Below are 21,119 nucleotides of genomic sequence, written 5' to 3' on the forward strand. Positions count from 1 at the left end.
GTAGCTCAGTGGCAGAGCACTTGCTTAGCACACACCCGAAGAAGCCCTCAAAGAAAGAGAAAATAGTCTTCCCATGAAAGTGGAGTGGAAGGGGGCGGGCAACCTGGAGGGAGGATACCTGAGTTTGAGACCCAGTTGTACAGCTTAGGAGCAAATTACCCACCTAGTCTCAGTTTCCTCATTTAGCTAATGGGCATCATAACATCCCAGTGACTTACCTGTTAAAAGATCAATTAAGATAACAGATGTGAAAGCACTTTCCAAATGAAGTAATGCTATGTAAACGCCAGTTGTTATCATTGTCTTTCTTTCTAGGCAAGTACCTGCTTTGTGAGCCTGGACAAGTCCCTACAGAGGAACAGAGAAGAACACTGGTTATGGGACTTGCCCAGTTACAGGGGCCGTCCACAGAGGAGTGTGTCTTAGAGCTCAAACCTCCGCCTGGCTGGCATCTCACTTGTTCCTGGCTGACCCGGTGAAAAGGTTGGTGTTGCCCCAGAAGGTCCCCTTTTCCCGGGTTCTCAGGTTCTGCCCTGCAGTGGGGTCTACAAGCTGACTGGGTAGGAGGGCCTCTCCTCTGACAATAAAGCAAGTTTAGCAGCCAATAAATCAGGACTTCATAAACCATACCAAACCCAATCACTCCAAGGCAAACATATTCTCACAACATTTCCCTGACAGGTTAGCTCTAAGATGTTAACCTGAGTAAAAGTTTACATTACTTGAATGCTCTTCTACACAAAATGAGAACAGGGACAGTAATTCCACAAGCCTGTCTCCCAACACCTACAGTGGATGCCCGAGACTTCAGATTCTACACATAAATATCTGTATTAGGGTTTAATATAAACTAGGCACATAAGAGATGAACAACCATGAATAATGAAACTGCAATAATATATAGTAACAAATGCTGTTTAAAACTAACGAATTGTTTATTTCTAGAATTATCCATTTAATGCTTGTAGACAGAGGTTTTCCACAGGTAAGGAATGAGGGAGAGGACTGCCTACAGGAAGCAGGCAGTGTTGCCTACAGGAAGAAAGGGTTCTCGGTGGAGGGCTGGTCTTGGCATTTAAGACCCTCTGGTCTGAAGGGCCTAGCAGCCTGCAGCCTGAGAACTGAAAGCGCATGTTCAAGAGGAGGGCACTGGTGTTAGCAGGGCCAGGAGAAGTGGGCCCCACCTTTTCTGGCCTTCCCTCTGAAGGAGGAGAAGGAAGGAGGAAGTGGGAGGAGAAGGAGGAGGGGAAGGAAGGACCCTGGGAAGCTTAAAGAAAAAAAGAAGTGCTTAATAAGACGGAGGAAGTAGGGGAAGAAGGAGAAAGCTGTGGAACACAGCCTCCCTTGGCAACGACGGGAGAACAAAGTAGCCATTTGCACACGGAGGGTGCCCCCGGAGGGACCTTTCCTTAGACGGACACACATCACCCACTCTTCTACGTCGCTAGCCTTTCTGGGAGACGCCGGGCCTTCCGAGCAGGGCCTGCCTTCTCTGGCAGCAGACAAAAGGCCATTTCTGAGTTACACAGAAAATGTGTTACTTTGCCAGAGGGTCGGGTTAGGGCTGCCCGGGCCAATCCTGGCCCAGCATAGCGCTGGCGGAGGGGGCCTGTCAGTCACTAGGAGCCCGGCGTGAAAGGGGCCCCTTGTCAACTTCCCTTGCCTTTGAAGTGACTGGGATGGAGGTGCTCAATTAAAAGCCCATCAGTCTGTAAGTAAATCAACGCCTATCAGGCTTGTCACATCAAACAAACGATTATTACCCCAGCCCGCCCACCCCATTAATCTGGCTGTTCCCTCTAGACGGCTCAGGGTCAGGGCGGTGTAAATCCTGTACTGGATTCCAGCCACCTGGATCGGGATGAAAGCGTTGGTGCAACACACCAGGCTCTCAGGCATTTCCCAGGGCCCCTGGAGGGAGGGCAGAGGAGACACAAGGGGTGGTGACAGAAGACTCTCCAAAAGACAGGGCCATGGGAAGAGACACAAGAAACCAGGGAAAGAGAGAGAGATAGAAAAGGGATACTACAGTAAGAGATGGCAGGTGTAGTGAAAACCCGACTCCTAACAGTGGACACCTACACACACATTTCCGGAAGACAATGTGTTCTGGGTGAAATTCTTAGACCCCAGGTTCTGATTCTAGAGTCAGACAGTAGATTCAAGATCAGGTCATTTTCTTCACTTCTCCTCAAGTGTCACTTGGTCAAGGGAATGAAAGATGGTGGAGAGGGTACAGGAAAGAGGTCAAAGTGCTGCTCTTCCACTCCCTGTGTCTCAGGCATCAGAACTGGCACAGGCCGAACCCAAGGTGGTATGAACAGGACACGTAAGATCAGCGGTTCTCAATTTTCTTAATGCTGCGACTCTTTAATACAGTTCCTTGTGTTGTTTTGACCCCCAACCATAACATTATTTCGTTACTACTTCATAGCTGTAATTCTGCTACTGTTATGAATCATAATATAAATATCTGATATGCAGAACATCTGATATGTGACCCATGTGAAAAGGTTCAAAGGGGTCAAGACTCACAGATTGAGAACTACTGCGTTAGACTCTAGCCACAAGTTCAGACAGTCTGCTGAGTCCCTAAGAAAACAGTTACTCTTGCAAAGTTCTCTGAGATTCTCTGCTGGTTTGTGGTTTCTTTCTGCACCTGGGATCAAGCTCTTGGCTTTCCCCACTGCAGACTAAAGAAAACTGTGGGTAGGGAGAAAGGGACACATAGAGTTTGAAAGACGGGCAAGTGGTAAAGGGGGTGTTGTGAGGGAGGAACTCAACCATATTGCCTACAAAGACAAGGCAGGCTTACTGGGGAAGGAAGCTCCCAGTCCCTTTCAAAAAAAGTTGCTGCAGAGATGCCCCACTGACCTGTGATAGTTCCATTTAAAAATGGCAGTCACTTGCTTGTCCACTTCTAGGAGAGTAATTCCTTAAAGAAAATGAGACTAGAACTGAAGCAGAGGACCCATGAAGGGAAGCTTTTGGACTCATTGGAGCAGGGAGCTCTGCTCGCCCAACCTTGCAGATTGTATTCAATTCTTACTACACAAAGGGCGAAAACATTTTTGTTCCTATTTCCTTCTGGGGATGGTAAGAATTGCTCATGGCAAATCCTGCAGACAGACTGCATCGGCCAGCTTGCTGCTGCTATGACAAAACAGCTCGGGCAATCAACTTGTAAGGAGAAAAGATTCACTTGGCTCATAGTTTCAGAGGTTTCTGCTGATAGTCATGGGCCTTATTGTTCGGGGGTTTGTGACAAAGCAAATCATGAGCCATGGTGACTATGAAGCAAATAAAGGGAGGGGAGGTACCAGTCTTAACAGATCCTTCAAGAGCATGCTCTCAGTGACTTAATTTCCTTCTACCAGGCCCCATCCGAAAGATTCTGACACTTTCAAAGAGTGCCATGGCAGGTGGCCAAGCCTTTGTACAAGGACCTTTGTAAGGGATTTAAAATCCAAGTCACAACACAGGCCACCATCCCAACTGTGTGTGTGGGCTTTCTCTCAAATGTTCTGTAAGGAGCCAGTTACCCATCCTGCCAATGTGAACTAATTTGTCCTGTCATCAAGACCCAGCAGTGCACAGTGCCTTTGTTATCTATGCTGATAGACATGTTGAGGCTTTTCCCAGAGGTGAGGATGAATCATGTGTCAGTACAGTGTGATTCTGTGCATTGTTCCCTAAGTATCTGCCCCGCTGTGCCTCTTGTGAGGGACACAGTTCCCACATCATCTAACAGGAATTTTATACTTGGTAGATGCTTATAACCTGCAGGTCCCTTCCTAAATCTTTGGAATACAGCAGTGAATATGATGTATGGGAATCTTTACAAAGAACCCATGTGTTTTACTCTTCTTTGATGAGTGTGCACTCATTAGGCAGATATTTGCAAAACATCTCCATGTCTAAGTTACTTGCATCAGGAGTCAAAGAAGAATTGGAAAGGCATTCTGTTCTCTTGGAAGAAAGTCACTTCTGTGCAATATTTAACTATGGAAAGGCGTGTTACATTTGTTTATGCAGTGACTATTTAACTGTGTGAAGGTGTGTTACATCTGTTTATACTGTATTTGTTTAATTGTGTGAAGATGTGCTGCTGTTTCACCTTGCCTGCCTAAGGCACCTGATTGTTCTAATAAAAAGCTGACTGGATAAAAGCTAGGCAGGAGAGGGATAGGCAGGGCTAGCAGGTAGAGAGAAGAAATAGAAGAGGAGAGAAGGAGAATGAGAGAGAAGAGAGAATGAGGGAGAAAGAAGGAGACACCTGAGCCAGTCAGCTAGGCAGCTGCCAGGCTGGAAAAGCCAGAAAGTAGGACATACAGAAAGAAAGGTATTCCCCCCTCCCCCGGCAAAATGTAGATGAAGAGAAACAGGTTAATTTAAGTTATAGGAGCTAGTGGGGGCAAGCATAAGATAAGGCTGAGCAGTCATAGCTAATGTGAAGTCTCCATGTTTTTATTTGGGAGCTGGTTGGTGGATCAAAAGAAAGCCTGCTACAAGTCACAGCTAATGAAATCTAACTTGGTGCATTGAGTGGTAGGCACTATATCCCGGGAAAAGATGAGAGTGAGAGAGTTCAGAGAGAAGATAATTTATTCAGGTTCTTCTTAGTGAAGGTCTAGAATTAAGCACAGTATTTGCCATTGGATCATGTCAGGTTTTTAATATGCTCCATAATGTAGTATCTTGTGGGCTTAATGCCTGTTGTTACTGGCTGTAATGACAATATAATTCATTGCCATTGTAATCACAGCCACATCACAATACCCTTCTCTATCAAGCAGGTGTGTTTAACACCAGGAACTCTATTCCAGCTCTTCCCAGAGGTGCAGACATTCAAGTTGTGTTCCTTATGAGAGGGAGAGTGGGGCAGAGGCTGCAATTCAAAACCAGGCTTCAAATGCTGGCTCTACTGCTTGCCTGCTGTGAGGCCATGGGCAAATCACTTGAACTCCCTGTGTGTGTTTCCCCATCTGTTAAATTGGGGTGATAACAGCCCTGGCCTCATAGGGTTATATGACAATTAAATGCATGTAAATCATTTACAACTACAGATAGTATGTATTCAACAATGCTCATTAGGCTTACTGCTGTACCTCAAAGCGGTCTCTTGAAGGGGAAATGCTAAGAAGTCACAAACAAATGAATGTGTCCTCTTGTATGTTAGCATCAGTGAATCATTTACATTAATTTTATTTAAAAATTCTTTGTTTCTATGTGTATAGATGTTTTGCCTGAATGTACATCTGTGTACCATGTGTGTGCCTGGTGCTCATGGCCAGAACAGGACATCAGATATTCTAGAACTGGAGTCCCATATAAACATATGTATACAAGAATTATAAGCCAAGATTAGTGTATGAAAGTGAATATGTGGTGTTGCTGAGCTTGGGAAACCTCACTTAATGCAAAAATTTTCAATTCTATTGATTTTTCTTGCAAATCTCATTTTTTTCTTTGTGGTTGAGTAAAATTTATAGACTGTCTTTGAGATACTATTTTTGTTGTCAATTCTGAGCTTGGAGTGTAACTCAATTGTAGTGTATTTACCCAGAATGTTTAAGGCCCTAGGTGTGGTATCCCAGAGCTGCAAAATAAAACATTTATTTTGTAATATCTCCCTCCCCTGTGTGTGTGTGTGTGTGTGTGTGTGTGTACATACATATAAACCACACTGTCTGGTTTCTGCAGCCTTGGGATTGCACCTAAGGCTTTGTGCATGCAAAGCAAGCTTTCTACCAAGTGAGACACCCCTAGTTTCACATTGAAATATTTCAATTCTTAAAAAAAAACTCTCCAGCTGTTCTTGAGTATTTTTCTCCCTTAGTTCTTCAACTTTTATGTATTTTGAGACTATGTTAGTATGTCTATACAAATTTAGAATTGCTCTGTTTTTCTATTGAGTTAACCACTCAATCACCAGGTGACATGCCTGTGCTGGTTTACCCTGTCTCATCCTTGTCTAGCTCCACCAGATTTCTTCTGATTGAAGTTTGTTTGGTGTATCATTTCCATCCTTTCAGTACTAACCTTTATCTGTTCATATATAATAAATCATCCCAACAAGCGTTTTTGGTATACTTATAGGCTTTATTGAGCAGTAAATTGGACACAACATAACAGAGGCCTCTTATTGCTGTTTTATGTCATCTGAAGCCTTGGTTGGAACACTGTCTGGAGACTTCTTTATTTGTGTCTGGTACCTGGAGTTGGATAATGTGATGTGTCGCCCAGCTATTGTATTGACTGGAGTTCCTACATGTGGTCTTTCCATATGGCTTAGGCTTCCTTATGACACGACAGTCTTGGTAGTCAGATCTCCTAAACAGTGGCCCAGATTGCAAAGAGTGACTGATTCATGAAAGCATGCACTGCTGCTTCTTATAATCTGCCTCCCAAGTCAGTGTTGCTTTTGTCATTCTCTGTGGGTGGAAGGAACCACAAACAGGCCCAGATTGGTGAAGACAAGTGGACCCAACTCTTAATGAGAGATGTGCCAGAGGGTTTGTGGCTGTGTTTTATAAACTGTTCCACAGCTCTCCTCATGATTAAGTTGTTGTTGTAAGCACCAAATAGTTAGATTTTTTGTAATTTTTATCCAGCAACTTCATTGTATTTTAATTAGTTAATTAATTAAGTGTGTGTGCTAGCTCATATGTGTGTGTGGGTGAGGGCATGCCATCATGTGTGGACTTGGGGGAGTCAATGAACTCCTTTCTACCATGTGAATCCTGGGATTGATTTACATTATCAGTTTTGGTGGTAAGAACCTTCATCCATTGAACATTTTCACTGGCTCAATCTTTGTTTTTTAACTGAAGTCTTTGGTCCATTTATATTTAAAGTAACCTTGGAGATTAAAATTTAAATCTATCATCCTATACTTTTTTTTTTTTTTACTTTTTTACAAGTGATTTTTGTTAATTTTGCTCTCATTTTTCCTGCCTTGGAACTGTTGTGAAAATTGCTCCCTTTCCCTATTCTAGTTGCTTTTTTTGTAATTTTTAAAATTATTCTCTATGATTACTCTGTAATCTCTATGGCATTGGTGCACAGAGACTGGACTAATCTGTATTGCTTTAGTGTATTTTTCTGAAGTGAGTTCAGTAATCATGCAAGAGATTTCAATGTCTGTTGTTATTTTATTATAAACTACCTTAAGTAGTACTTATATCACATCCTGAACAATTCGACAACCTAACAACATGTGTACTCCATTTACCCGGCCCTTATATTTTGTACTATTTTAAGCATATATCTCATTCTGTTTATCTTGGTTTTTATAAGATACTATATTTTATCCAGTAAACACTAATTTAAATTCGTCATAAATTTTACCTACTGGTACTGCTTAGCCCTTTAGTCATTTCTGTTTTCATTTGGGATCTCCTGCCTTCCAAATGCTTCTGGTGTTTCTTTTATGTGAATTCTCCAAATTCTGCTTTTGTTTCCTGAAAATGTCTTTGCCATGCCTTCCATTTTGAGGGATATTGTCACTGAGCACAGAATTTTAAGTTTTATTTTTTAGATTACTTTAGTGATTCTCTGTAACTCTCTTCCGATTCTACTTTTTTTCCTGTTGCTTACTTCCAGTTTTAACTATTAACTTGTTTGAAAGAATTTGCTTCCTCCTGCAGCTGCCTTTATGAATTTGCTATTGGTTTTTCATTTTTAGTAGATTTTCCACAATATATACTGCTGTAGTACTTTTATATTTATCTTACATGGACTTACAATTTTTTTTTAAAAATCTGTAGCATTATTTTATTCTGTCTTCATCATTTTTTTTGGAAGATTCCTAGCTGGAATTTGCTTCATTACCATTCTCTTTCTCCTCCATCTGAGAACGAGTCACAAATATGTTAGATGATTTTGCTATGTATCTTTTCTGTTTTAAAAAACCTTTCCTTGTTTAAAAAAACAAAACCTGAATGTCTAATTTACTTTGAATTGCTCTATTCTGTTCTTAATCTCAGTAAATACTCTAGGATTTCAGTTTCAAATTTTTTATAAAGAAGCAGACCACAGTTCTATTGTAAAACCATCCCTCTTTTATTTTCTTAAACACACCAACACTAGTTTAAAGTCTGTTGGATAATTTCAATTATGTCTTTGCTGTTTTGTCTTATCTGTTTTTTCCCTCTGCTTCTTATTCATTTGATCATGCTTATTAGTGTGTCTGGTAAATTTCAGTTGAACTCAGGCACTATGTACAAAACTGTGGTCTCTGGATGATGTGACTTTGTTTCTTTCTAAATATTAAAGGCTGGTGTGTGCACAGGGGTAAAGGGCTTGCTCAGTATGCCCAAGGTCCTGGGTTCCATCCCTAACCCTGTAAATAACAAAGCAAAAATTATTTAATTTTCTTGTGTCAGGGAGTTAGAGTGGTCAAGTTATCCTGATGCTATCAAGGAGCTTTATTAGGGTGTTTGTACTCTCAGAAATCTCAGAGATAGTTCTCCTTAATGTAGGATGTAACTCATTTTCAGACAAGTAATTTTTCTGGGATCTCAACTAAAAATTCCCAAGTTTTATTAGATCACTTCCCCACTGACAGCCTTGAACTCTGACCTCTGACTTCCTAGCTTTGCCTTCAGTCTACTTCGTGTCACATCATGCCATGACAAGGGACCCAGAGGAAAGGCCTGAGACAAAAACAGGGCTTATCTCAAATTCCTCCCTTTGTGCTCTTGGGCCTATCATTTCTTCCAAAGTTTGTTACTTGCAGATGCTTATATGCTGTTGTATTGTACATTTAATTTAACCATTATAGTTGTTATCAGTGGAAGGATTTGTCTAATATCCTTTTTTGTTTGTTTGTTTTTGTTTCTTCGAGACAGGGTTTCTCTGTGTACCTTTGGAGCCTGTCCTGGAACTTGCTCCATAGACCAGGCTGGCCTCAAACTCAGAGATCCACCTGCCTCTGTCTCCTGAGTGCTGGGATTAAAGGCGTGTGCCACCACCACCTGGCTTTCGTTTAATATTATTTAACTAAATAAACATTTTTGTTAGCTAGGTGTGTCGCACGCCTTTAATCCCAGCACTCAGGAGGCAGAGGCAGGTGGATCTCTGTGAGTTTGAGGCCAGCCTGGTCTACATAGTGACTTGTAGGACTCCAGAGCTCTCTGCTCTCTGTCTTTCTATCTTTCTCTGTCTCTCCATTATACATATATATATATATATATATATATATATATATATCACCTGAATGTATTTATATAAGCACCTTTCTTGCTTTGAGATTTATAAAAGCTATATCACATTGTTGTATGAGTTTTGTATGTCTGGAGAACAACTTATTAAATTTAGAGGCTTAAGATGATAAATACTTTCCTCACAACTTTTTGTGGATAACAAGTATGGAATTAGCTTAATGATACAGTTCTGAGTTAGGGTCTTTCCTGATGTGAAGTTAATCTGAAGGTAATCTGAAGGCTGAAGTGGAGCTGGAGGATTTCCCTCTGAGCTCCCACATGTGGCTGCAAAGTTCTCTCTGGGTATTGACAGGAAGGCTAAAGCTCTTCCCTGTGTGAGTCCCCAAGGTTACCCCGAGAAGTCATCTACCACTTTTTGCTATGACTTGTCATATTGAAGCAAGTCATTGACAGTTCTCCAAGTCAGGAAGAAGGAGGGGAAGAAGAAAGGATTTGTGAGTGATTTTTTTTTTTTTTTTTAGGACAAACACATGTAGTAGGTGGATTTATTTTCCTTCATTCCTTCCTTTCTTCCTTCCCTTTTTTCTTTCTTTTCTAAACATTATGTTTCTAAGCTTCATTTGTATTGTTGCAAGTAGCTGTGACTCATGTATTATTATTATTTTTTTACTACTTTAGTATTACCCAGGGTGAATGGACCAAAACTGTATTTCTTCTACTGTCTTGATGATCCTGTGGTTTGTTAGAATCTTTTTCTTTGTGAGGCAGGATCCTGATATAAAGCACAGGCTGGCCTTAAACTTACTGTTCTGGCTCAATTTCTCTAGAGCTGTGATTATATACATAAGCCCAAGAAACATTTTAAAAAGCCCTTCATATTAAGTTTCCTTAAGAAAATATAATTTATTTTGATCATATTCACCCCAATCCTCCTCTTAATTCCTCCAAGAGACACCCCTATCTCCTTACTCCTCAATGTCATGTCTTCATTATGTATTTAAATGTAATAATCCATTGATTCCAATTTGTGCTGTCCATATAATTCTGTGTGTGGGTTCACATACTGGAGTGTGGGTGATCTACAAGTGTCACATCCTTTTTTATTCTTTTATTATTTTTATTAAAAATTTCATGTAATAAAAATTGATTATGCTTTTATACCCTCTCTCAACTTCTCCCAGATTCTCCCCACCTCTCCCTCCATCCAGATTTATACTCTTTTTCTATCTTTCAACAAGCAACAAACACAAAAGAAGAAACAAAAACAAAAAGTAAGAAACAGGATCCCCCCATAAAACTAAAAACCCAAAATCAAAATAAACAAGCAAAAACCCACTAAGACTAACCCCCAAGTCAAAATAAATAAAAATGAGGGGCAAAGTCCACAAAAATTTCAATCAAGTTCATTTTGTGTTTGTCCAATTATTTTTGGGCACGGGGCCTGCCCCAGAATATATTTGATATACCCAGTGACACTCCATTGAAGAAAACCAGGGCTTTCCTTTCGCCTCAGTTAGGATTTCTGTTGCTTCGATGAAACATCCTGACCAAAAAGCAAATTGGAGAGGGAAGGGTTTATTTTGCTTACATTTCCATATCATAGTCCATTACTGGAGGAAGTCAGAACAGGAACTCAAGCAGGGCTGGACCCTTGAGACAGGAGCTGATGCAGAGGCCATGGCAGGGAACTGCTTATTGGTTTTCTTCTCCTAGCTTGCTCTGCCTGCCCTTTTATAGAACCCAGGACCACAAGCCCAGAGATGGTACCACTCACCATCTGCTGGGCCCTTCCCCATTGATCACTAAATGAGAAAATGCCTTACGGCTGGATCTCACGGAGGCATTTCCTCAACAGAGGCTCCTTCCTCTCTGATGACTCTAGTTTGTGTCAAGTTGACACACAAAACCAGCCTGTACACCTTTGCCAGCAGGTACGAGTTGCAGAATGCTGCTTGGTTAGGGGTGAGAGCCAGTGTTCACTTCCCTCTCTCACTTGTAGGACTCCATCTTGATTGAACCTGTGCTGGTCTTGTCAGGGTTCATACTCTCTGTGAGTTCCTGTTTGTCAGTCCTGTTGTGTCCTTAGAATCATCCATCAATTCTGGCTCTTATATTCTTTCTGTCTCCTTTTCTATAGAGATCCTTGAACTTTGAGAGGACTGAATGCTCCGAAGTTTCTCACTGTCGGAACATTGACCCTTTGTGGGTCTCTGTGTTAATTCCCATCTACTCAAAGATGAAGCTTCTCTATGTGGGTTGAGTGAGGCACCAATCTATGGGTATAGCAGTGTGTCATTAGGACTCATTGCACTGTGATGTTCCTTCAACAGAATAATATTATTAAGTTTTCCTCTAAGCCCAAGACCCATCAGGTTCTTGGCTGCTTTAGCAGTGTCAGGTATGGGTTCCATCTCAGATTAGAAAGCGGTTGGTTATTCTCATAACATTTATGCCACTATCCTCGCACCAACATATCTTATATACAGGTCACTGATGGAGGGTACAGGTTTGTTTGGTGATATTGGTGATTACATTTCTCCTCTGGTAGTGTGCAGAATACCTTCCAGTATCATGAATGCTAGTCAGTAGGGTGAAGGCTTTAGTTAGGCACCACCTCACCTTCTCTGTGTTTGACAACATAAGTAAGTGCTATATTCAGCAATAGGACTTTACCATCAGGTTGTGTAGAACAAACAATAGTCTTGGTAATAGTCTATAATGTTTGGGAATTGATCCTTCAAGCAACCTGGAATATTTGAGACAGGGCCTCTCTCTACACGGTCCTGGCTGTCCTGGAACTCACTATGTAGACCAGGCTGCCTCAAACTCACAAAGATCCACCTGCCTTTGCCTCCCAAATGCTGGGATTAAAGGCACGTGCCACCATACCAGGTTCCATGTGATTTTTCTATTGGCCTTTAATGTTAGCTGCCCCTTCTTATATTTCTTCTCTTACCTTTCTCTCCCATCCCCCTCCCTATGTAATCCTCCTACTTTAGTTTCCCATTTATCTCTCCATAGCACTATATTCCTTTCTTCTTCCTTAGGAGATCCTTTCCTTCCCTCTGGTCCAATACTGGATACCTAACCTCTGTGGTTACTCATATTGTACAATACATTTCAAAAACTTAAAACATAACAACTACATACATGAGAACATATGTAGTCTTTGTCTTTTTGTATCTGAGTTACCTCATTCAGGATGATTTCTTGTATCTCCATACATTTACCTATGAAATTTTTTTAACATTGTTATAATATTGCATAAATGTACCATATTTTCATTATTCATTCATCTGTTGATAGACATCTAGACTGTGTTCAGCTTCTGGCTATTATGAGTAGCTGTTATGGTTGAGCAAGTGTCTCTGTAATAGAATGTAGAGTCTTTTGTGTATTTTCCCAAGAGTGGTCAAACTGGATCTATTTTACATAATAATTTGAGGAATATTGGAGTTAGTTCTTCTCTGATGGCTTTGATTGTTGGGTAGAGTTTTGTGCCGAATCTGTCTGGCCCTGGATTTTCTCTTTCTTCTTTTCTTCTTTCCTTCCTTTTCTTAGGAGATTTTTATTTACTGCTACTATATCATTGCTTGTTATGAATATATTTAAATTCATCTTGATATAACTTTTGTAGGTCATATACATCCAGAAGTAAATCAGTTTCTTTTAGATATTTTTAGTTTGATAGGATATAGATTTTTAAAGTGTGTCCTTAATGATTATCTGAATTTCCCCGGTATCCATTGTAATGTCTTCCTTTTAACTTCTACTTTGTTAATATGAATCCATTTGATATTTCTTTTGATTATTTTGGCTAAAAGTTTGTCAGTCTCATTAATGTTTTCAAAGAATCAGCTCTTCATTTCATTTCTTTCATTGTATTATTTTTTTCCATTTCTATTTCATTCGTTTCCGTCCAGATTTGGATGATATTTTCCTTTTTACTGTTTTGGGTGTTGTTTGTTCTTGTCTTCCAAAGCCTTCAGGTGCATCATTAAGTTATTAATTTGAGATCTCTCAAAATTTTTGGTGTTTCTGTTTCTGTGCTGGGACTTATTTACTGGAGTTAGTTTATTTTGAGCTTAGCTAGTAATCGGGTACAGTGTTGTTAGACATGCTTGCAATGGACCATTTCAATGGTCTAAGTAAACGCAGTGAACCATGGTCTTATTCTATACCTTAAAGAAACCCAAGAGGATTTCAATGCTTCATTTGTCATTGCTTTGGCCATATGAGTGAGCAGGTGGCCTCACACTGGGCACACAAAAGCCAAACAGGATCACTGATTCCCTATGGAGTGAATTGAAGGCAGCATGATAAGAGCAGAAACATGTAGTCTTTACCCAGAATCCATGAATAAGATTGGAATGAAAACACAGGAAGTTAGTGCTTGTGTGTCCTTACATTACAGAGTCATAAGAAACAATTCTAGCTCCCAAATCCAAGTTTTCTGTTTTGCTGGAGGCTGTGCCTCTGAGGTGGACACTATGAAGAGCAGAGGACACACAATGCATTCAGGTGGACCTGGGTGTGTGAATCTTGACCTTGACACAGTAGATTTTTACAGTGAACTTAGGGGGAAGTTCTTTTATTTTCTCATCTGCAAGACAGTCATGTTAGTACCTTTCTTATTAGGTATTATATGTCAAGCCGTATTAGAGATCATAGGACAAATGCAGACAACATTACATGCTTGATTAAAGTCAGCTTGTATCCTTGTCAATATTATGTGGGAAACTTTTGGCTACAAGGATGGTTATGGGTACCTCAAAAGGTCCTGAATCTGCTAGTTTTATATTCACTGTGGCCAGCTTGTGTCCCTGTGCAAGTTATTAAGGAATTGATATTTCCCAAGGCCCAGTCCTTCAGTTGAGAGTTTTCATCAAAGAGGGAAGGCAAGAGCTAATTCTAGTTAGGAGTTGGATGGTTAGATGAGGGCACCATTTACTATGACATACAAGCAAACACAAATGGACTGATGTTCCATTCAGGAAGAATTATTTAGCAGCTTGCTCCAGGGAAATCCAAATACAGCAGGAGATTTTTTTCTTTCTTGGGAAGATATTTCAGCTTTTTTGGGGAATATTTTCAACCTTGTAAGAATGAGGACCCGACTTTGTTTTCTAGAATCCACATAAGAAAAAGTTGGGCATGTTGGCACATGCTTGTAATCCCAGCACAGGGCATCTGGAGACAGGCAGATCCCTGCGGCTTGTTGGCCTGCTAGCCTAGTTTATGGGGGTGAGTTCTAGGCCAGTGAAAGACCAGGACTCAAAATGATAGGTAGAAGGTGCTTTAGAAGTAAAACCCTAGGTTGCCCTCTGGCTTACAAAAGCATGTGTACACATGTGCCTGTGGACCTGCACACACATATATGCACACATTTTCTTTTCAAAGCTAATTCTGCTGATTTACAAATGCAGTCACAGATGATGTACACATAGACTGAGGGAGTTTGCATATATATTTGGTTCCAAGGGAAGGGATAGTAATTCACCATCAACTGGCTTTTCTTTTCCTAGTCCAGGTGAGAGGTCCATAGTGCATGGGTCTGATCTGTCAGTAATTTACAAAGTTCCTGGCCATATGTTAATTAATTTATATTAAACATTTACCTCCCATATGTGCATTGCCATGTTAGGTTCTGTAAGGTACACAACAAGTTATGTGTATAAAGATAGTATGTATGTATAAATACACACATTGCACACACATCTACAAGGAGCATTGAGTTTAGTCAGGTCCTGTATACAGTTTATATATGTGAGAGAAACTATAAAACAGGCCGTAAGGTCATTAGAGATGTGCCAGTTAAATTTTATGGACGCTCAGACGACAGGAGAAATTATCCACAGGGAGGGTGTGAAGCCGCTGGACTGGACTTGCAGCCTCTGGCCCCAGCTTTCTCCCTCCAATTTCTCATATCATTGACATACAATGGCCAGGACGGTGCAATCCTAAACACCCAAGATACCAATTTCAGCACATACCACATCTTTCAAACCTTTCCATGATTTTTGATTACCACTTGTGGTGATTTCAAAGTCCCATCCAGAGTGTTATTGGATCTCTACCACCGTTGAGAGGATTTCTTCTCTTTTTTGGAGTAGGGGTGGAGTGGGAGGGTCAGTGCACTGAATCTTGACTTCCTCATGTTTTGTGGTTTGGGTTGCAAGTGCATTTTCCTGTGGGGATGCTGTATATGTGAATATTGCCTTGTTTATGATTGGGCGGTAGAGGCCTGTCTATGGGGGTGATCCTCCTCGTTTGCCTCTGTTGGTGGCCTCTGGATTTTTGTAATGAGGGACATCCAGAACTTGAGAGATCAAGGCCTTCCACACAGGGCCATTTTTTTTTTTTGTAATTTCCGTTTACTGATACCCTAACTCTACCAGTTTCAGGTTTGTGTAGGGAGCTTAGCTTGCTGACAAGGCTGTAGGACACAGAAACTTTGTCTTAATATTAAGCCCTGATCTGTCCTGGCCCACAGTCATTGCTTGAATTTTATTGATGCCCAGGAGTCTATATGGAGTTGCTTCTCTGAATCTATATGTCTACTCCTATCCTGGCCCCTGAGTGTTTTCTATAACAGAGGCTACCGTATCCAACTGCCTATTGGACACCTTCATTATGGCCATCCTAGATTTAACACGGTCAAAATAAGATTACTGATATAAGTTAAACACACCCCAGGGCTCGTAGATGCACCAAACACACTGTCTGTTATATGATAATCAGTTTAATTGCTATTATCTCATTTTGGTATAATATACACATATATTACTATGATAGCTGCCCAGCACAGCATGCATGTGTGCACAGAGAGAGCATGACTGCCTTGGTTAGTTCAGATATGCTTTGCTTGACATAGTACAGCAAGTGTAAGGTTTGCAAGAGGCTCTTTAGGTAAGGAAAGTCCCAACACTGTGCACCCCCTGCCTTATTACTGTGATGGTTTGAATAAGAATGGCCCCTATAGGCTCATATGTTTGAGTGCTTAGGGAATGGCACTATTTGAAAGGATTAGGAGGTGTGGTCTTGTTGGAGTAAATGTGGCTTTGTTGGAGGAACTGTGTCACTGGGAGTGGGCTTTGAAGTTTCAAAAGCCCATGTCAAGCCCAGTGGCTGTCTCTTCCCACTGCCTGTGGCTCCAGATGTAGGACTTTCAAGTCACTTCTTCAGCACCATGCCTGCCTCCGTGATGCCACGATTCCCATCATAATAATGGACTAAACCTCTGAAACTGTAAACTTGCCCCAATTAAATGCTTTCTTTTATAAGAGTTGCTGTGGTCATGGCAATAGATAATAACTATGGCTTCTGTTCCTTCTGGGTAGCTTCTGACTCTGTTTTACTTTTTATAAGAGGAGAAGTAGTTTATACCACTTTCCCTGCTGCCCGGAATCTTAAAGAGCACGGGCCACCAACTACTTCATCAAGATCATCCTGGGTCTTTGTGAATATCACTGTTTCTTGGACTCTCCCAAACCAAACTTTCTGGGGAGAGGGCCCAGAATTGTAACCTTTTAAGCAATTTCTCAGATTCTTCCTAAGTGCACTGTGGTTTGAGGATCACTGCCCAAATCTCTTTTCTCCTTTGCTATTTCATCTAAAATATTCATGGGAGAAACATTCCAGGGAGCCCAGAGGAGTGGGAGCTGACTGCATTAGTCTGTCTCTTGTCCTATAACAAACACCTGAGAGAATCACTTAGAGACAGAGGGAGACAAGGTTTATTTTGGCTCATGGTTTTGGAGTTTCAGTCCACGACTGATTGATGCTGTTGCTTTGGGGCCATGGTAAAATAATACATCATGGCAAAAATGCTTGGTAGGACAAAAAACACTTACATAATAGCCAGGGAACAGTAGAAGAAAGGGCTGAGGCCTTGCAATTCCTTCTGACAGATATCCCCAGTGACCAAAAGACCTCACACTAGGTCTTAAAGTGTTCACTCCCTCTCAGTGGAATCACCTGGGGATCAAGCCATTACGGCAAGACACTTACCCAAGGTGCAACACTAACTCACAGATACTCTTTTCTTTACATCATTCAATTTTTTCACATACCAACCCCTTCCCTCCTCTCCACAACCTCCCTTCTTATCGCCCCCTCCCCAATCCACTCCTCCTTCATCTCCATTCAGAAGGCTGCAGGCCTCCCATGGGAGTCAACAAAGTATGGCACATCAAGTTGAGGCAGAACCAAGCTCCTCCCTCTAGAAATCAAGCCTGGTCGTGGCATCCCACCATAGGGAATAGGTTTCAAAAAGCCAACTCACGCATCAGGGACAGGTCCTGGTTCCATTGCCAGGGGCCCCACAAAAGACTAAGTTATACAACTGTCACCCAGATGCAGAGGACCTAAGTCGGTCCAGAGTCTGTGAGCTTCCACAAGCTCAGATCAGCTGTCTCTGTGGGTTTCATGATCTTGACATCGTCTTGCTCACATAATCTCTCCTCCCTCTCTTCAACTGAACACCCAGAGCTTGGCCCAGTGTTTAGCTCACAGCTACTCTTTACCACACTGAAGTTGCTCTGGGAGCCCCAGGACCTTGTGTGGCCACATTCAGTGACACACACTTTTTTCTGAACTGTGTGATTGGTTCCCATGTACACTTTCCAGAACTACAACCACAACCCAACATTGTTTTCATTAGAGAAGATCTTTTCCAAAATAATGATTTTCTCAGTGAGTTTTGTCTTATTGATCTAGGCATTGAATTCTATACAGGTTGGTGAAATTTAAGTATCATTATAGGTTGATCAATGTCCAGGTATGCCTGGGACCTGAGGGATGCAAGAATTTCAGTACCCAAATCAGGCTCTGGGAAGACTGGGATGAGCTAGTTATCTTAGTGAGTGAGTATGCCTTATAAGTCAGACTATGAGCTAAAATTAAATGTATTAGCAAATATTAGATTATAAATATGTGTAGGTTGCAAAATAAAGGAAACCGGTTTAGAACAAAATGTACTTTTGAATTAGTCAGATGTTTTGTAAAGCATTCAACAGTTCATGGTGGTGAAGAATGGAAGTAGCTCTCATCCTTTAATGAAGGTGTGATATTGGCCATGTTGTGTGGGCAGATACTCTTGTCAAATTACATTGCTTTTGACAATAATGGTAGGAACACATTTGGGGTAAGGGATACTTATTTCAAGTCCTCATAGTGGGATACTTTTAAAAAGATTTATTTATTTGTATTCTTTATTATCATACATTCATTGGACAAAATGCTGGGGTTTGCTGTGACATTTCCATCCTGTGTATCATATATATGTATCAGGCTATTCAGCGCCAGTCCTTCTCCCATCCTCCACTGGCGTGCTTCCTCTTCCCAAAATAGTTTTCTCTCTACTCTCTTACAGAAGAAAAACCATGCAATGTTTGTCTTTCTGAGTTTGTCTTATTTCACTTCCCATGATGATCTCTAGTTCCCTCCATTTCCCTGCAAATGACTTAATTTAACTTTTTCTTCATGGCTGAGTAAAACTCCACTGTGCGTCTCTCTCTTTTTTTCTTATTCCACATGTTTTTAATTTTAACTTTTAGGAGTTCATACATGGGCACTCCACATTTTCTTTATTTATTAAGTTAATGAGCATTGAGGCTGGTTCTCTACCTTGGAAGCTGTGATTATTGCTACAATAAACGTGGCTGTGCAGGTACCTCGTTGGCATCTTGACTAGATTCCTTCACTAGGTTGCCGGGAGTAGTATAATTGGCTCATACGGTAGGTACAATGGCTAATCATTGTTGTCAACTTGATACACCTGGAAAGAGGGCACCTCAACTGAAGAATTGCCTTAATTAGATTGACCTGTGGGCACTTCTGCGGGCAGTTTCTTGATTAATAATTTGATGTAGGAAAGCCATCCCTAGGCAGGTGAGAGTTGGATGTTTAAGAAAGGTAGTTGAGCCGGGCGTTGGTGGTGCATGCATTTAATCCCAGCACTTGGGAGGCAGAGGCAGGGGGATCTCTGTGAGTTTGAGGCCAGCCTAGTCTCCAGAGCGAGTGCCAGGACAGCCTCCAAAGCTACACAGAGAAATCCTGTCCAACCCTCCCCCCCAAAAAAAATTGAAAAAAAAAAAGAAATGGAAAAAAAGGAAAAGAAGAAAAAAAAAGAAAGGTAATTGAATGTAAGCCTAGGAGCAAACCAGTAAGCACTCTTCCTCCATGGTTCCGCCTCTGCTTCTGGGGGAGTTCCTGCCCTGTCTTTCCCTCAGTGATGAACTATGACCTGGAAAGGTAAGCTAAACAACGACCCCCACCCCCACTGCCACCCTGTGGTTTTGGTCACCGTGTTTATCCCAGCAACAGAAGGCAAACTCGGATAGCAGACCTCCTTTTATTCATTTTCTTGTTTCTTTTTTGAGGATCATCTATACTGACCTCCATAGTGCCATCACTTTTGGTTATTTTTCTTGATGATTCCTGTTCTGACTTGGGTCAGATGGGATCCTAGTATAATTTTTACTTGCCTTTCCCAGATGGCAAAGGATAGTGAGCCCTTTTTCATATATTCATTGTCTGTTTGTATTTCTTCTTTTAAAGACTGTTCAATTCATTTGCCTATTAGGTGACCTGATCTTTTGATGTTTTCGTGTTCAGCTTTCTGAGTATATATTCTAGATATTAATCCTTTGTCAAATGTGTAGCTGGCGAAGATTTCCTCTCATGCTGTAGGTTGTCTCCTGGCTCTGTTGTTTTCTTTTAAATGTAGAAGCCTTTTAATTTCATGCACCCCACTGTGGATTCTTGTTCTTATTTTCTGGGCATCTAGGTGGGAAAGTTCTTTCCTCTGGGAGGCTGTTTTTTTTCTGACATAACTGTGTCTTAGTGCCTTGCAAGCTCCTTGGTCATTGGCGCATAGGGAGAGCACATAGAGGGAGCACATAATGAGAGAGAGCACATGGGGGAGCACATAGGGGGAGCACATAGAGGGAGCATCTAGGTAGAGCACATGGGGGAGCACATGGGAGAGCACATAGAGGGAGCATCTAGGGAGAGCACATAGAGGGAGCACATAGGGGGAGCACATAGAGGGAGCATCTAGGGAGAGCACATAGGGGGAGCACATAGGGAGGGCATATGGGGGAGTTTAAGGGGGAGCAAGCACATAGGGAGAGCACTGTCTGTTGGGGTGGAAGAGGTGATCCATGCTCAGTGTTGGGAGCTGACTTTGCCTTTCTCCTCCATCATCCTTCCGGTGGCCAGCATCTACACTGACCTTATAGTTTACTACCTAATGCCTGTAATACTTTTAAATTCCTATAAAACGTCTCAGCTCCTTTAGAATGACGAGAGAAAAACTATTTAGATAGATTTAAAAAAATATCATGTGAATGTATTTATCTTTCTATTGATGATGGCATGAAATATACTTTTTAATATCTAAGCATTTATTTAAAGATCAAATAATCTGTTTTTTTTTTGCATTATAGAGAAAAAGACCCTTGAAGTTAAGAGCTCAGGTCCTATAAAAGTCATGATATGGACCCGTTCTCTAGGGTAGCAGCTGTTAGCTACTGCGGGCAAGGAAGCAGAGGGCTCATACTGTCATTAGGGCACAGCTATGGGGACAAGATGTGAACCTTTGGGAACAGAACAATAACCCTGTGGGAGCACAACATTTAGTCTGCAGAGGAGAACCACAGCCATCTGCAGGCAATCAGATTAGTAGTGTGAGTAGTACTGGCACAGCAGTGAAAGCTCTCCCACATACAAGAGACAAGTAAGATCACACAGTTCTGACCTCTTATCTGACTTATTTTACTTAACATAATATCTTTCAGTTACACACATGTTTCGGCAAATGACATGATTAATAGGATTAAATATTTTAATGGGTGAATAATATTCCACAGAATAAACATGTACCTTATCCTTTTACCTGTCCATATATGCACCTCAGTTGATTCCATATCCTGACTGTTCTGAGCAGTA

At 41.3% G+C, this 21,119-nt stretch overlaps 1 long non-coding RNA gene across 2 annotated transcripts in view; it reads left to right on the top strand.

The window, feature by feature from the left end:
• The first annotated feature begins 319 nt into the window (after nt 1-319).
• The window catches only part of LOC107978065, a 49,992-nt gene continuing 29,192 nt past the window's right edge, over nt 320-21,119 (top strand). For both annotated transcript variants that reach the window (XR_004772581.1, XR_004772582.1), the window contains exon 1: nt 320-483. This is a non-coding gene — a long non-coding RNA (uncharacterized LOC107978065). The remainder of the gene's footprint in view (nt 484-21,119) is intronic.

Source organism: Cricetulus griseus (assembly GCF_003668045.3).
Source record: "Cricetulus griseus strain 17A/GY chromosome 1 unlocalized genomic scaffold, alternate assembly CriGri-PICRH-1.0 chr1_1, whole genome shotgun sequence".
Classification (NCBI taxonomy): domain Eukaryota; kingdom Metazoa; phylum Chordata; class Mammalia; order Rodentia; family Cricetidae; genus Cricetulus; species Cricetulus griseus.